Source organism: Eulemur rufifrons, chromosome 28 (assembly GCF_041146395.1).
Source record: "Eulemur rufifrons isolate Redbay chromosome 28, OSU_ERuf_1, whole genome shotgun sequence".
NCBI lineage: Eukaryota > Metazoa > Chordata > Mammalia > Primates > Lemuridae > Eulemur > Eulemur rufifrons.
Window position 1 is genome coordinate 29469117 of NC_091010.1, and position 17488 is coordinate 29486604.

Here is a 17488-nt window from a genome sequence, read left to right on the forward strand (position 1 = left end):
GAGTCGGGTCATGAGCACTGGTTTCCTGTTTTTTTAAGAGCAAGAACCTTATAAACTATAGTCACTCTAACCCGAGTTAAGGACATTAAAATCTAGAGAGGTTAAAGAAATCTTTCAAGGTCACAGAGCAATTTAAGGGCTACACCAGGACAGGAATATCAGTCAACCCCTGGGACATCTTGAGGAGGAACCCACTGGCTTCCCAAACATGCTGAGAATTCCCAAAGCCGTACTTAGGATGCAATACAAAGCCCTTAACCCCTTAACCATGCACCCTGGCAGAGCCATTTGAGCCGGTCCAACTCATTTCCTACCATTCCCCGCTCCCCTCCCAGGATCCCTGGGCTTCAGCTACCTGCTTTATTTTTAGCATACAATGTGCATCAGGATCTGATGTTAGGTTGTGCATCTATGTATCTGTTTATTGTCTGTATTCCACATGAGAATATAAACTACTGGAAAGTAACATTTACACATCCAGAGGTTAGGTCTTGATATCTTAGAGGCAGGGGCGGGTATTTTGAGCCTACCACAGTGACCAAGATGTAGTGGCTAAATAAATGAATTATTCCATATACCCAGCTGATTTCAAACTACTTGAAAATTTCTTCCAAATCATGCTAATAATGGCACGAACAAATGTACTGGCAAACACGTGTAAGCCCTCAGCTCCCTACCTGGAGTGGCTCCTCCTAAAAAGCTTTTGCTTTCTTTGTTCAGACAAAATAGGTTTGAGAAACACTGAAAACTGCAATGGATCCAATCCTAATATCTTACTATACAGGTGTGTGTGTATGTGTGTGTGTGTGTGTGTGTGTAAGTGTATCATTTATCATTATGCTGGGTTCTTCTTTGAATAGTAGGCTCCACAGGAGCAGGAAGCATCTTCCCCTACCCCCTGCCCCTTAAAGATTCACCATCCCCCTCCCCCATTTCAAGCAATTACCCAGAGAGGCCCTCCGACCTGCACTGAGCATCAACAGGAAGATCACAGCCGGAAGAGTCACTGGCACCAGCCCTACATGTGGACACTTGCCTTCATGCCTCTGCAAAATTTGCAGTTGAGACTAACTTGACCCTTTCATTACCGTCTGGCTTACAAAGGGAATATGGGCTGCTGAAGGAACATTTATGGGAGACAGGTCTGAGAAACAATTGTGTTGAGCACTTACTATGTGCTTGGCTCTGTGCAAGGAGCTTTCCGGCAATATTTCACTTGATCCGTAGAACATTTCAGTAAAACAAATTTTCTGTTTTCTGCAAATCAGGAAATAGATCCAGAAAGGTTAAGCAATTGCCCACGGTCAGACAGGTAGCGAGTCACAGAGGCAGGGTTTGCACCCAGGCATTCTGACTCCAGGGCCTTCTTCCACCCCACACAAGAGTCTGACAGGCAGCTGTGCCTTTGTGGTTCATGCTTGTAGATGAACACAGTTAATTGTCCTTCATTAAGTCCTATTCCAGGCACTGAAGTGATACAAGAAAATCAAGGATTGATCCTTGTCCTCCAGGATTTATCCATTTAGCTGGGAAAAAAAGGCATCAGGTCAGATAGTGGTCATCTTTCAGGAATTGGGGGGGGGGTGACTGAAAGAGAGCATGAGGGGGCTTATGAGAGCTGGGAATGTTGTTTCATGATATAATGCTGGTTACAGTAGCATACGAGATAATTTGAAAATTCATCTCTGTACACTTGTGATTTATGTACTTTTCTTTGTGTATCCTATATTTTGAAAAATGCATAAAATGAAGGCATCAAGCCAGGTCTCTGGGAAATGCAGGGACTGTAAAAGGAGCCACCATAAGGCAGTCTTTCCCACAGTACTGAATGTCTGAGGCTTTCCCCAGGTCTGGTAACTAATTGCCTTAGTAATTAAGGGCTATGAGGTAGGAGGAGTGAGAGACTGAGATTTTTTCAGAGTCTTCAGTATTATATCAAAAATTCCTAAGGTAGGCCTAGTTTGGCTGTAAAGCCTCAGTTTGGCTGTAAAGCAGGGTTAGATGAACACCTCAAGTAACATTCTGAAATGTTGCAAATAAGGATTAACTCAAAGAAAATAAATCTCTTATCACATAAGTTTGGAAAATCCTGGGTGAAACAAATTTAGACCCCTTTTGTTACTGCAGGACTTGTCAGAGCCTTTAATACATTAACATGATTTATGAGTCCCCAGGAGGGAGCTATATTGTGCATTTTTCCCAAAACTAATTTTACTATGAATGCTTTTTCTTAATACTTTAAGAATTAATGTTCTAAGGCAGTAGTCCCCAACCTTTTTGGAACCAGGGACTGGTTTCATGAAAGACAATTTTTCAATTGGGTATGGAAGCTTAGGCGGTGATGCGAGTAATGGAGAGTGGCTGTAAATACAGATGAAGCTTCGCTGGCTCGCCCACTACTTACCTCTTGCTGTGCACCCTCCACCGCCACCCCATTCCTAAATTTCATGGAAGACAATTTTTCCATGGGTTGGGGGGGCGGGGCGGGGCTCTGTGGCCTTAGTCCCTAACCTTGGTCCCGGGGTTGGAGACCACAGTTCTAAGGAACAAATTTTGGGAACTGCTATCGTAGAATCCTGACTTACAGATCCAGTTCAGCCAAAGATCATGTTGAAAGTCATCTTTCAGAGCATTCCTTGGGGAGCTTCTAGATTACTACCATTGTCCCTCAAAAAGCCAGAAGAGTTGATTCAAAAGACCAAATAAAGTATCCCATAACCTAAATGTCTGGGTAAATGATGGGGGGCAGGAGACAGGGTGAAAAGAGGAAAAATTATAGTGACTTCAACTCCAGATTATCTTGAAAAGTCTCTTCATAAATTAAAACTCTTTTGGTAGCAATTAATTGCAAGCACCATAGTCATTTGGTTGAATGAAATGATTATTTCCAGTGAGGGCTTTCTCTCGGAATCCAAGAGTGGATGCCTCTGAGCATCAAGGACAAGTGGGAACCAGACACCTGGATGCCATCAAGCCTCCCTCTCAATGATCCCCAGTGCCCCTTCAATCTTCTCTCTCCCTGTAGACCTATTATTTTGCATCCTGGTCCACAAGATGACAAATATGGTGACCAGCTGTTCCAGAGTTTGTCCTGTCATCTGGAAAGAAACTCAACGGACTCAATTGCAAATTCCTGAGGAAGGGATTTGGGCCGGGCTACTCGCCACCGGTGAGGTCAGTGGATGGGTCACATCTTGCGCCAGTCACACTGAGACCGTGTGGAGGGAGGCATGCACTATAGACAAGACATAAAGGTGAGGGGCTGGGCCAACCATCCAACAGATGGATGCTCAAATCCCGGGATTTATTTTATGTGCGGCTGCTTTTTAAAAGGGCTTCCTTGCCTTCTATGTAAATTAAGAAATAGAATTTTTTTGATGACCAAGGAACTTTCAGTTCCTCAGAACCATGATCCAAAACATCAACTCTCCTCTACTGACCTGTAGATGTGTCGTGCTGGAGGGGGCACAGCTGACTGCTCTGGTCATCTCTGAAAATCATTTTCCCCAAGTAACAAGAATGGAGCTTGCACTATTTAAAATGATTTGTTTCTTTCTCCTAAAATTTGAGTCTGTGAAGGGAAATTTGGTTAATTAACAATATTTGTTTTTGGAAACTGGTTATTTGAAGCTTCACTGTGCAGGATTTCAGTTGTTTTCAGCTCTTACGTCCTCCATATTTAATGCCATTGTTTTGAAAATGGATTGACTTTACAAGTATTTTTCTCTTGCTTTGGAGATGTTGCACATTGGCCCAAATGGGTTTTTATTTTCCATTTTAATTTATACAGTATAAATACGATGTTGGACTTCTTTGGAGTTAATAGTTTCACTGTGGAGATGTTTCTTGAAAGTCTTTTCAATTCATAGTGTTGGTCTTAAAAAAATTTTTTTTTATTAGCCTGGCTGCTTGCCAGAAAAAAAAAAAAAAGTATTATTCCATTTTGCATAGAACTCTTTAAGATTTTCTTTCTTTCTCTGTTCGTTCCCCACCCCCAGCTAGCTACAGGACTGCTAGGATTAAAGATGCCATAGTGACATCTTGTGGTCAACTGCCAGAGACACAGCAAAAAGTCATCATGGTTGGATGAGAAAATAGTTCATTCTCCCACAAGTATTTCTTGATTTACTTTATTTGCTTTTTTATTTATCATTTGGCTCAAATAGCTCTAGATTTCCACATTGTTTTGCTTTACAGAAAATGTTCAACTTTGCCCCCATAGAAAGGATAAACACGCTGTATTCTGGATACAAAAAGAAGGACATAACTCTTGCTTTTGGCTTTTGTTAGACTCCTTGTAAAAAGTGTTGTGCAAGTTACTCAGTAGTAACTCTGAAAAATATTCGTATATTTTCTCTAAAAAAGTAACAGGACACAATGGCTCTAAATGGGCTCTCATTCATTATTCTGATTCTAAGCTTTCAGAAATTAATCGATAGTTTCTTTACTTGTTTAATACTTAATGAAAATGTATAACCACAATCTTTATCTCCCCTCCCTAACTAGTGTCAGTGGAGATAAAATCTGCTTGCATCATTCTTGACTTTCAGAAGAAAACTATACAAAATATTATGCAACAATCAGAAATTATGCTTACTGAGATTTTGCATAACATGGAAAAAAGATATGATGTAATGTTAAAAGGGCAAGATACCAAATTACAGATAAGGTATGATTTTATGTACACATCAATGTGAACACCTACATGGATGTAGACATCTATACAAGTGTGGATGTAAATGTCAACATCAAGGTTCACATGGGGGAGCTTGTAGACACAGAACTAAAGCCAGAAAGAATTATACACACTAATTAATATTTTTCTGTTTCATGGCATCATAACTTTTATATTCTTATGTTTTTCTGTATTTTTCATTTTTTCTTAACTGAGCATACATTAAAATCATAATCAGGAAAAATGCTCAGCGCTTCTTAAAGGACCAGGGTTCTCTTTGTTTATGTGTATAATATCTGCCTTTTAGGATGACACAGAAACAGGAAAAACTTCCTACAAATGAGATGCATTAGGAATGCGTTGAGATGAGAGAACCTGAGTGAACCACAGGACAAGAGCAAAGTCATTCAGGAAGAGTTGAAATGCTTGCAATTCCAGAAATAGAAAGGTCTGTCCCGTCTCTTAAGTGCCTTCTCCATGGAGCTGAGGGGTAGGAGGTCTCTCTGTGGTGTAGGAGGACACTGTAGTGGAGGTTTGCCAACGCCTTCACGGAAACTATAAAGTCATTCAGGTTTGTCTTTGGGGCAAAATGTGCATCTAACTATTAATATTTATTCAGTAGTTAATGTATGCCAGGCATTGTGCTAGAATCTTGACATATTAATTCTAATCCTGACAACGACAAGGATTTTGATAAAGATAAGAAAAGTGGAGAGTTGGAGAAATGATGTGCCCCAAAGCACACAACTAGTAAAGTTGGGATTTCAACTCAGTTCCATCGGGCCCAAGCTCTTTACACCACACTTGCTTCTCACTGTCCTTTTCAGCAGGTGAAATGCTCCACACCCACTCGTAATGACCCAGACCTCCAGAATCATAACACCAAATTCCTTTAAGAGCCACTGAAATATATCCTGAGGCGGAATCCCTGCCAGGTGCCCGCACTTTCCATCATCATGGTGAGCGCCTGTTATCCACTTGCTTCTCATGTTTCCGGGGAAGGGAGAGGTTTTCTGCTTTGCCCCCCGGAAAGGGCAGTATGGGGATAAACACCCTGGTTGCCTCTCTTTCCCCCCACTCACTAGGCCCCTTAGCTTAGGCAGATGGGTGACATTGGGTCACACTACCCGAGGGGCAGGGCCACTACACCGTTAAGGTAACACACATAAGGTTGTCGGGCCCCTTTTTGTAAGTGATATAATGGCAATAAAATGTTAACTTTTTAAAATAAATTAGTTTATTCTAAAGTTTAAATGGAAAAATAAACAAGAAGATTCTGAAAAAGAATAATTATCAGATTTTTTCCAAACCAGAAATTAAAGTGTATTATAAAACTATAGTGATTAAAAATGTGTAGTGCTGATGCGTGAATAGACAGAGATCAACGGAAAAGAATAGAAGGTCCAAAAATAGACAAAAGGGCATATGGAAATTTAGTATATGACAGAGGTTTGATGTCTGTGAAAGAACAGAATCTCAAATCAATGAAGAAAAGGTAGATTATTCAATTAAAGGCTTTAGGATGGCTGGATGGCCATTTAAAAATAAATAAAGTTGGATCCCATATCTCACATCTTACACCAGGAAAAATGCCAGATACTGCAAAAAATTTTAATATGAAAAAAGAATTAGCATAGTACCAGTGATGTAAGAAAACATAAAAGAATTATTTAATAACCTCAGAGTAGAGAATATCTTTCTATTTGTGACATACAGAACACAGAAGCCACAAGATTTTGCAGGAAAATCAAAGTCAGAAAAAAAGGACATAACTAGAAGGAAAAATATATTTGCAATAGACACAGTGCTAATTTTCCAAAATATATTAATATAAAGAATTCTTAAAAAATCAACAAGGAACAAACCAATGACTCAAATGGAAAATAGACAAAGGATATGAACCAACTCTTGCCAGAAAAAAAAAAAAACAACTCAAATGAGTGTTAAAACCTATAAAAAGGGACTCAGTGTCACTCATAATTGAAGAGATGCACATCACAACTATCAGGAGGTATCATTTTGTACCACACACGTTGGCAGAAATCAAAGTTCGGTAGCGGTCGGTGTGGGGAAACAGGCATTCTCTTGCATTGCTGGTGGAAGTAGGAATTAGGTCAAGAGCCCCACACAATGGAAACCTCTGTGAAGGGCACCCTGTAAATGCACGTACCCTTTGACCCAGCTATTCCATTTCCAAGAATTTATAGTACAAAAGATGCTCACATGTACAAAATGACATATGTACACAGTCATTCATTGCAGCAATGTTTGAACTAACTAAAGGCTGAAAACATCCCACATATCCATCAACAGAATACTGGTTAAATAAATTATAGTACCTCCACATAAAAGAATACTGTGCAGTTATTTTAAAAAATGAAGAAGCTCTTTATGGATTGATAAGGATAATCACCAAGATACATTGTTAAGGTAAAAAGCAGGGCTTAAAACAGTGTTCCGAGTGAAAAAAAGGAATACACTGAATATACACATCTGCTTGTGTGTACATAGTTGGTCACTATGCTAACAGTGGTTACATATGCAGAAAGAGGAATGTCTGAATATCCCACCTACACAGTATCTGCTGCTTTAACTCAAATGATGAGAACTTCCATGATGCTCAAAGCTGTGCTCTGCACTGACCGCCAGGGCACCTCTAAGAGCAGGGGAGTGAAAGGTCCTCCAGGGAGGTCAGAGCACTCCCTAACATGTCCTCCAAAACAGAGCCTTTTGCAAACATGTCAAGTCTCATTTTTATCTTAATTGGTGCAAATTTGCATTCTAGTTAACAATATATTTGTGTTAATTTTAAGATTAAAAAAAAAAAACAATGATGGTCTTTTACCCAATTTTGGAAGCAAGAGAGAGCTTCTTAGGACCCAAATTCATCTTTAAATTGTCTACCTTTTCTCCTTGATCTCTCTTCCTGAGCTCCCAATGATACCAAAAACAACTGAGATTTGTTGTGCACCAGGCTCTTTGCTTAAATGCTCACAGCAATCCTAGGATGTAAAGATTCTTATTATTCCCATTTTTAAAATGAGGAAGCAAAGGCTCAGAGAGGTTCCTCGACGTTTCCAAAATCACACAAAGCTAAAAAGTAGAAAGGCTGAATTGATTGAATTCACAGGTTGAATTGACTCCACAGTTATTTCTCTTTCTCTGTATCAAGCAACTTCCCCAATTCTCTCTCTACTGTTCTTTGATACCCACTTAGGACTCTCTCTTTTTTTTCTTTTTCTAGTCCTCCTCCCTGAAACATTAAATTTTATACATTCCTCTTGGCTTCAGGGCCTACAAATTCTAGCGGTTCTCCACCCTGGCTGTGGTTGGACTCTCCTGGGGAGATTTCAAAACATACCTATGCCCAGAACTCACCACCCAGATGTGGAATGAGGTCTAGGAATCGGTATTTTTCCACCCCTCACTTCCACCCCAGGAGTGTCTTATTCAACTTTTGTATCTCCGCTGACTAGCGAGCACTCCCTAAATATTTGTTGAATGAATAGATGAATGAATGATCAAACTTTAGGGTAAGATAGAAGCCAAAACTTAGTTTGGACAATAAAACGAAAGCAGTCTTGAAAGACATAAGCGAGGCGGAGGCTGGGTGCAACTGCAGAGTCACGCTGAGCTCCTCCTGGGAGGCTGGAGAAGGAAGCTGCGTCCCTGTAGCCCAGTCCAGAGCCCCACACAATGGAAAACTATAAATAGCAGCCCGAATCACATGAGGGTTATGTAATATAAGGTTCACAGGACACGCTGCCTTTATCACTCAGGCTTAAGTTGCGCTGAAATGGAAACTCAGCTGATGTCCTGTGTATTAGTTTCTCTAAAAGAGGAAAGTCTCCCTGCTTTTGCCCAGACCATCTCTCGGCCCGTATTAGAGGCAGGGCTGCCGGGGCCTTTCCCGCTAAGAGATGCCTGCTGTCTTTCCAGATAACAAGTAGGCAATTTCAGCAAAAGAATTATTTTTATTTGTAAAGATAAAACCAGAACGTCCCTGATCAAGTGAGAAGGCAGTGCCTATCGGCTTTCCAGACACTCGGCAGCACTGAATCACAGGCTCGGGCCAGGAGACAGGCTGCGCCGGCGTGTACAGTTCCAGAGAGATCACCCTGCTTGTTCCAGTAGAGATCTGCTGTCATCGGAAACCCTTTTGTGAAACACCCAAATCCACTCTGAGCCATTTAGCTCCATTGGAAGAGTTTTATGATGATCCCAAACTCTGAATACACAATTTGTTCTCACTGGTTGGAAAAGGAGGACTTAGAAATAAATTCTTCCATGAACAAAAGAGTACACATGCTCTGGCAGGAACTAGCACCCATATTCTCCTTTTCTTCTTCAGTGTGTAACTGGCCCGCATTTCCTGGCCTCGCTTGCACCTGGGAATGGTGTGTGACTGTGTTCTGGCTGTGGAATGTGCGCAGAAGTGAGGGGTGCTACATTCAGACCTGGCCATGCCCATTTCTTCATGTTGTATCCGCCTTCCCGGTGGCTGGATGGAGACACCTCCTGGGGACATTCTGGAAGCTACACGGTGAAGATACTGGAGCACCACCAGTCTGGGACCTTGAGATTGTCTGCAGGAGAGCCACCTGCTATCCTTTGTATTGCCCAGTGCGGTCACAAAAGCAAGAAATAAACTTCTATTGTGTTTGAGCCATTATACACCAAAGGGTCTATTTCTTACAGCACTTAGTCTTCCCTATCTAATTGCAAATGTTATTAACATGTCATTACACTTTGGCATCAAGGACAGGAATTCCTCACTTGCTTTGGAAGAAAAGATCCCCCAGAATGACCTCTCCAAAAACCATTTTGCCAGCCTCGTTTGCCCCCCAGGAGGCCCTGGGTGTCGATAAGCTCATCATTCTTACCATTCTAAAGCCAGGTGTGGATGTTAGCAAGGATTATTTAGTTTATCTCTGATGTAGATGAGGAAATTTCCCAAATTCTGTCTCAAAACATGGACACTCCACACAAAGGCTTTAGTAATGGCCTGAAATAGCAGAAAGGGATACTTCAAGTAAAATTCACATTACAGGACAGATGGTTTTCCAGAACACGTGAACAAAATTGAGATTTTTATGAACCTGGTCACATAGCAAGAAGATGAAAAAGAATCTGTCTTTAAAGATCTTCTTGCAGTTTAAATAATCACAATCTACTTTCTCTGCCTAAGCACTTTTTGAATTATCATGAATTCAGAATTTCTTTTAGGGAAACACAACCTATATTTTGCAGAAGCTATCAAGGATGATTCCACTGAGCTGGGCAGGGGCAGAATGAAGAAAAAGAGGCCAGGCGCGGTGGCTCATGCCTGTAATCCTAGCACTCTGGGAGGCCGAGGCGGGCAGATTGAGCTCAGGGGTTCGAGACCAGCCTGAGCAAGAGCGAGACCCCATCTCTACTAAAAATAGAAAGAAATGATCTGGATAGCTAAAATTATATATGTAGAAAAAAATTAGCCAGGCATGGTGGTGCATGCCTGTAGTCCCAGCTACCCGGGAGGCTGAGGCAGGAGGATCGCTTGAGCCCAGGAGTTTGAGGTTGCTGTGAGCTAGGCTGATGCCACAGCACTCTAGCCCGGGCAACAGAGCGAGACTCCATCTCAAAAAAAAAAAAAAAAAAAAAAGAAAGAAAGAAAGAAAGAAAAGAAAAAGATAACAGAACACTTTAGATGGAAGTGAAAAATTATCTTCAGTCCAGAAATCAACTATAGTACCACAGAAAGAATTCCGGGGCAAGAAAGCGGGCAAAGAGCATTTGACACACAGATATCAGGGTGATGAGAAGTCACACTTGTCAGTGAATTTGGTGGGATGTGCTCTGGAATTGACAACTGGGGTCTCTGCTGGACAGCTATAGCCAAATGGAAATGTCTGGTGACCATAGTAGACAAGAATTCAGGGCCCAAATGATGAGCCCCTCTAACTCCACCCAGAGGAGGAGCAAAGGCTCCAGGGCCAGTGAAGAAGTGTGTCACTTACTGGGGAAAACAGCTGGGAAGTGACTCTGGAGAAGAGCCCCAACAACAAAATGAACAAAAAATGAATTCTCTAAGTATAAGGGGAAAAAGCCAGTTCTTAAAACTCTGGATCCTGACAGCAGGGAAGGGGCATATTTGGGTAAGAGGAAATCTACTCTTCCTCTGTGTGAGAGAGAAGATTGGGCACAGCCTACAGACCTCATTCGAACTTTACCTTTCTAGAAACCTTGTATAAGTCTCTCCTCGGCCATCAGGCCAAATCTGATCTCAATGACTTTGGAAAGCTTCCCAAATGAGCCTTTTGGCAGAGTTTTATAAACTGTTCAGAAAGAAGAGGCAGGGTTGCTGTGGCTTAACAGCAGTAAACCCCAAATTCTTGATTGTCCAGCCCATCAATAGAATGCTATTGAACACACAGCATAACATATATGTATTTATTTATTCATAAATCATCTATGTGTACCATCTATGTGTACACTTCTATACTAACATATTTATTATACATGGTATAAAACACATTCCCAATAATAGAAACATTAAAAGGACCCATTAAGAGAAACATTACGGGAAAGTAGAATATTTTCTTCCTGTGCCGCATATGAATTTTCTCATACATCTCATGTTGGGCACCACTGCCTTAAATCCTGGTCCTAGAACAGAGACCTTGTCTTAATAAGAGTGATTGTGGTTTCAAGAAGAGATGAAAGACTCTTGGCCTATGTGTTAGCTAAGTGCTACCTTTCAGGAGCTGTCCCTGAGTGTCTGGGTTAAAAGTGTGGATTGCATATTATCTAATAATGTTACACTTGAAGTCTGTTGCCCAAGTTACCAGAATGGTGAGAAAATAGAGCTTCTTAAGGGAATAAGCCATGTTTTATTTATCTTGTCTCCCTTTAGGGCTAGCAGGGTCCCCTAGGGGACATGTGGGTCGTCAGTGACACCTGTTTAATTCAAACATGAATGAATGAGTGATAGAATATGTGAAAAACATTTTTAGCCACAGGAAAAACACAATTAAGATGCAATTCTCACCTGTCAGTGAAAAATCTCCATGGCAGATGCAACGCACAGCTTCTGCCTTGTCTACAATCTTGAACTCCCAGGACCAGAACTCAGCTAAAATTCTTCCTCACTTCTTATCAGGAGCTCTCCATCAAAGGGCTTTAAGGTCTAGGCAGGTACCACATGTGTATGCCTAAAGAAGACCAACTAGAGCAACAGGGAGAAATGGAAGAAACTGGCAAAATCGAGCATGCTTAGAGTCTGATGAGGGTGGAAGTCTTGACCTCTCTGCAGCTAAATGTTCTTCTTATCCGACTGTCTGATGGTTTGGGGACTTGTCTCATCAACTACATTGTAAACCTAAAGAAGCCTGGGAATGTAGGGTATTTCTGCTTTCTTCTGCCCCCACCGTGGTCTGGCGGAATGAAAATTAGGCTTGGGGTCCAAACCCCCAGCTCTTCTAGCTAACTAGCTAGATGGCCTTGGCTGAGGCATTGAACCTCTCTGATTCCCAGTCTGTTCATCCAACCAAGGAGAATAGTACAACCTCCTTCAAAGGGAAGTTGAGAGGAACAAATAAGACTTTTGCAAACTGTGGTACTAGATACAAATATAATTATACTATTTATACTATTACAATTAAAGTAGTAAATACATACTTGTTGAAGTACTTTGAACTGAATAGAGAGGTGATATACTTCCTTAGAGTAGGCACACAATCAATATGTGCCTCTATTTAAGACTCCTTTAAAAAATAAAATAGAGAATATATATAGAGAGATAAAAATAAAATATAGAGAGAGCATACATCAACACATCACAGTGCTGTCACCAATGAACTTGGAAATTTTGAACATTTGTGATTTCATGGTAAATTAATGCTTTCTCATTTTACAGTTTAAAATGTTAATTGTATGTGTGTTTTATTGGGACATTGAATATATCTATTATAAAGTATCAGAGTCCTAAACACTGCAATGGTGATAACCATGTATGTCTGGGTAGTAGAAATACTCTTAAATTTTTTCCCTTTTTTATGATTTTCTCTTTTCTCCAAATTTTGTTTACTAAACACATACAAACTTTTTTCTGATTCTGAAATATTAAAAAAAAACACCCTCTTTATACCTCAGTTTTACTTCTGTCTTGGACTAATGGCTGACTACAGATTTTTGTAATACTCTAAAATTGTTGTAGGAGATCAGGAAGGAAAAAATCATCCAAATGGCACAGTCAATTCATAGAAAATATTAAACTAAAACCTGAGCTTAAAATTCTTGATCAAACATCTCTTACGTCTGTGGTTTAAAAAAACTTGCTTGTATAATATGCTGTTTCTGCATAAAACAGGAAAGCATAACAACATATATTGAAATTTGCTTGAATTTGTATAAAGAAAATGTTACAAGGGAGGAAGGATAAGAGGTGAGAACCCAGCTGATAAGGAAAAGAAAGAAGCACGACTTTGTGTACTTTTTGTTATATTGTTTGAATTTTTAAAATACCATATGCTGGCCGGGCGCGGTGGCTCACGCCTGTAATCCTAGCACTCTGGGAGGCCGAGACGGGTGGATCGCTGGAGGTCAGGAGTTCGAGACCAGCCTGAGCAAGAGCGAGACCCCGTCTCTACTAAAAATAGAAAGAAATTATATGGACAACTAAAATATATATATACAAAAAATTAGCCGGGCATGGTGGCGCATGTCTGTAGTCCCAGCTACTCGGGAGGCTGAGGCAGTAGGATCGCTTAAGCCCAGGAGTTTGAGGTTGCTGTGAGCTAGGCTGACGCCACGGCACTCACTCTAGCCAGGGCAACAGAGTGAGACTCTGTCTCAAAAAAATAAATAAATAAATAAATAAATAAAATACCATATGCGAGTAAGGATTGTGTTATACAATCGCCCGACCTACGTTCTGGGGAGTCGTCCTCACAGTGGTCTTGTGCTGGAGGTGCCGTTGCTGGTGGAGAGACGAATGCACAGGCCTGCGCAGCCAGGGAAGCATCAGGCTGGTCCCAAGTTCATCCCTCAGCCTGCTGAGGAGTCGTGCTTGGATTTATCTGCTTCCTGCGGCAGTGCCAAGCTTTGGCCGTACAGCGCCTGTGTATTCTCTGCTCCAGCCCTGCGTGTCTTTTGGCTGCCAGTTGGCCACATTGAACAGAGCTGGTTATGTTTCAGGGACTTTCCCTGTCCATAAACTTTCCAAGCCAGGCTCAGTATAAATTGAAAGAAACATGTTCCCATTATAGGCTTGAGTTCAGCTGAGTCTGAAGTTGGGCTAGAAGAGCCTAGGAGGTACTCCCAGCGAAGCCACGCACCCTCCAGTCTCCTGGCAAAGCTCTGCAACAAATGGAGTAGGATATTTCCTCTTTTGGGTCCAGCCATCTGCACTGCTGGGAAATGCTGACCTATGGTTCCTTGGCTAGCCAGCTGTGAACCACTTCTCTGCACATGCCCTGTCTAGGGGATTGGGTTGCAGAAGATTATCAATACAGGTAGTCTGGTCTGACCACCTAGCTCGTGACTGACAGATCCTGTCTCATCAGCAATGTTCTGTGCCACTCTGGGAAACATTAAAATTATTTGAGAACCATACTAACATTAGAAACTTTTGTCCATGAAAAGATATCATTGAAAAATGACAAAACAAAAAATGGGAGAAGAAGGTGGGTGTGATGGATTGGACTTGTTATCTCAGCACTTTGGGAGGCCGAGGCAGGAGGATTGCTGGAGCCCAGCAGTTTGAGGCTAGAGTGAGCTATCATAGGGCCACTGCACTCCAGCCTGGGCAGCAAAGCAAAACTCTGTCTCTTTAAAAAGAAAAAAAATGGGAGAAGATATTTGCCACATGTATAATGAACAAAGGATTTGTATGTAGACAGAAGCAACTGCTAGAAATCAAAAAGAACCAAACAATCAAAAAATGGGCAAATTCACCAAAGGGAAAACCTGAATGGTCAATAATATACAAAAAGACCCTTAGTCTCAAGAAAAAGAAAGTAAAACTTCAGTGAAATACTGTTTCAGATCAATTGGATTAGCAAAACCTATGAGGTCTGACAATACCTAATATTGGTAAAGATTTTAACACTGGGAACTCATACATTGCTGGTCGAGGTCTTGATAGGTATGTGATTTTGGAGAGCAATTTGGAGTTGAAGATATACACAACCCACATATTAGGATGCAACCAAAACAAAAATCATTCTAAGTATTGAAACAGAAGGACTTTAATCCATGCAATAAGTTATTTGGGGATTGAAAACTTAAGAAGTCAAATAGACAGTGAGGCAACCATCTCTTCCTTCCGCTGAAGGATCCAAGCAGGGCCAGCTTCACGCGTGTGTGACCTGTGCAGTCAGAGCTCGCACCTAGAAGGGCCCCATGCTTGGTTTAACGCTCTGCTGCTGCTGTCTGGAATTTCTTAATAACTTCTGAACGAGAGGCCCTGCACTTTCATTTCGCACTAGGCCCACAAATTATGTAGCCTGCCCTGGGCCTAAGAGTTGTTCTTAGAGCCATTTCCTTACAAATATGCATATCAGATATGGAATTCTGCTAATTGTCTTATTGGCCTTAGCCAAATCCGAGGCAGGGAAGAGTCCCATTATAAAATCTTATTACATTTATTCACTTGCTTGTAATCTGCCTTCCCTATGAAGGCACATAAAGTCCACCAAGGCAAGGACTGTTAGTCTATTTAGTTCAGAACTATGTCCTCATGTCCTAGCACATCTCTGGCTCATAATGGGTGCTCAATACTCATTGGATAAACAAACATTCATAGAACTATTAAATCTGTGCTTGTCCCAGAATTGTTTTCTAATAACATGAAAAACATCTACCAGATTTTATACAGAGGATGCATTGTTGAAGAACTTGCATAATTCAATACAGATTTTTCCACAGGAATAAGTATTATTAAGTAGGGAGAAACTTCTTTGAAATCTGTAACTGTTGTATCACATTTATGCTTTAATGCAGCTTTTTATTTTCTCAAGGTTATCACTGTTTTATGGCGTACTTACTCTAAAATGTACCATGGGACTTGTTTGGCCTTCTTTGTGACATTAAAAACTCATCTCAAATTCGTTCAGAAATTCCTAATTTTCAGGCCCACTTTTCAGCACCAGTGTTGTCACCCCCACTTAATGAATACTCAGAGGAGATGGCTTCAGAATATAAAGATTTTCGGATTATGATAACCACAAATGTTACAAGTAGAAAGTCAACACCACAGGTACCTCCAAGGAAACCCCAGGCTGATGCAGACGCCCCAGCAGAGCTGCAGTGTTTCTCTTTACCGGCCAAAGTGCCACGTGGCAATGGCATAAACCAGTTTATAGCTTATTTGCCTTGCCACCTTGAAATTAATTTTCAAAAATTGGGGGCATTTGCATTATTTCAAATTTTACACACAGAATGAGACATGACTCATAAACTTTACATCATTTTACATTTGCATAATTAAATGCATACAAATGCAAGCATGCTGTATTATCATAGGTTATCTAGATTTTAATGTATCCATAAACACATTGCTTTACACCGAACACAATAACTAGTGGATGGTGAATAAGCAAAGAAGCAATAGCTTTGTACAGCTCCAGAAAATCTTCAGAGGTATTGGCAGCACAACCAAGCACAGGAATCTTTCTTTAAGCCCATCTGATCCACATGGCAAATGATGGAAGAAGTGAAATGTCTGACTAATACCTAATATTTAAATCCTAGACAAAACATTTCAGTGCAAATCAGGAAGTGCTTTATTTACTTTGATCCAAGTCAAAGGTAGCTGGATAATTAGTTTTCTTTAAACAACATTCAGCTTTGCTGACATCTCATTTTCCAAAAGCAGCTGTTAGCCAAATATAGTATTGTTTATTCACTCCCTGGAAGGCTGTTTTTAAAAAGTGCTTCTTCTGGTAAAAATGTTGCATCACATAATTGGAGATAACAGGAAAAGTAGGAGTTGCTGTTTGTATTTAAATAAACATCTGCTCAAAAGTCCAGTTTTCTGTTTGTGAATAATCCTTTTATTTTATGCTATTAGGCACACTGAATTATTGTTGTTTATTCCTTGCTTTTTGGCCATGCTAGGAAATACTCCAAACATGATAATACATGAGATATTTCTCTTGAAAAGGGATAAAAGATGAAGTTGACTTTTTGCCTTTTTCCTTTACTATACGCACGTTAGATATTTCTGTGCGAGAGACCTTATGAATATGTAATATTAATTATCACAACATATTTCTTATTACCTGATACATGCTTTTAATTAAACTGCAGTTGGATAGTTTTTTGTTGTTGTTTGTTGCTTTATCTGGAATAGGGTTATTTAAAAATACCTATAGTACCTGAGTTAAATCTCCAATTACCCTCCGAAGGGAAGTAGAGAATGAAAACAGTTGTTCTTGCAGAGAACATACCCCACACCTAGCATCACAATACGCTTGGTCTATAGCTGCTTGCCCTGTTGGCCTTTTCACTTCTGATTTCTAACTGAAACCCATTCTGTGCAGCTTTCTTTGACTTATATTTTCTCCACACTGGTCCTCTCCTGCCTGAATGTTTTATCCTGAAAATACATAATTTCTTCCTTGACTCCATTATTGATTCTAACTTCACTATCTGAGCCAATTTAAAAAAGAATAGAAATCTTTTTTAAATAGGAAATCAGAAAACCTAGGTTCTATTTCTCCCTGTGTTGCCAAAAATCTGCAGACTCATTGGGAAAATAGAGATTGAACTGAATGACGTCCAACATCGATTCAATTCTAAAATTTTATGATTTCACTAACTAGGAAATGAGAT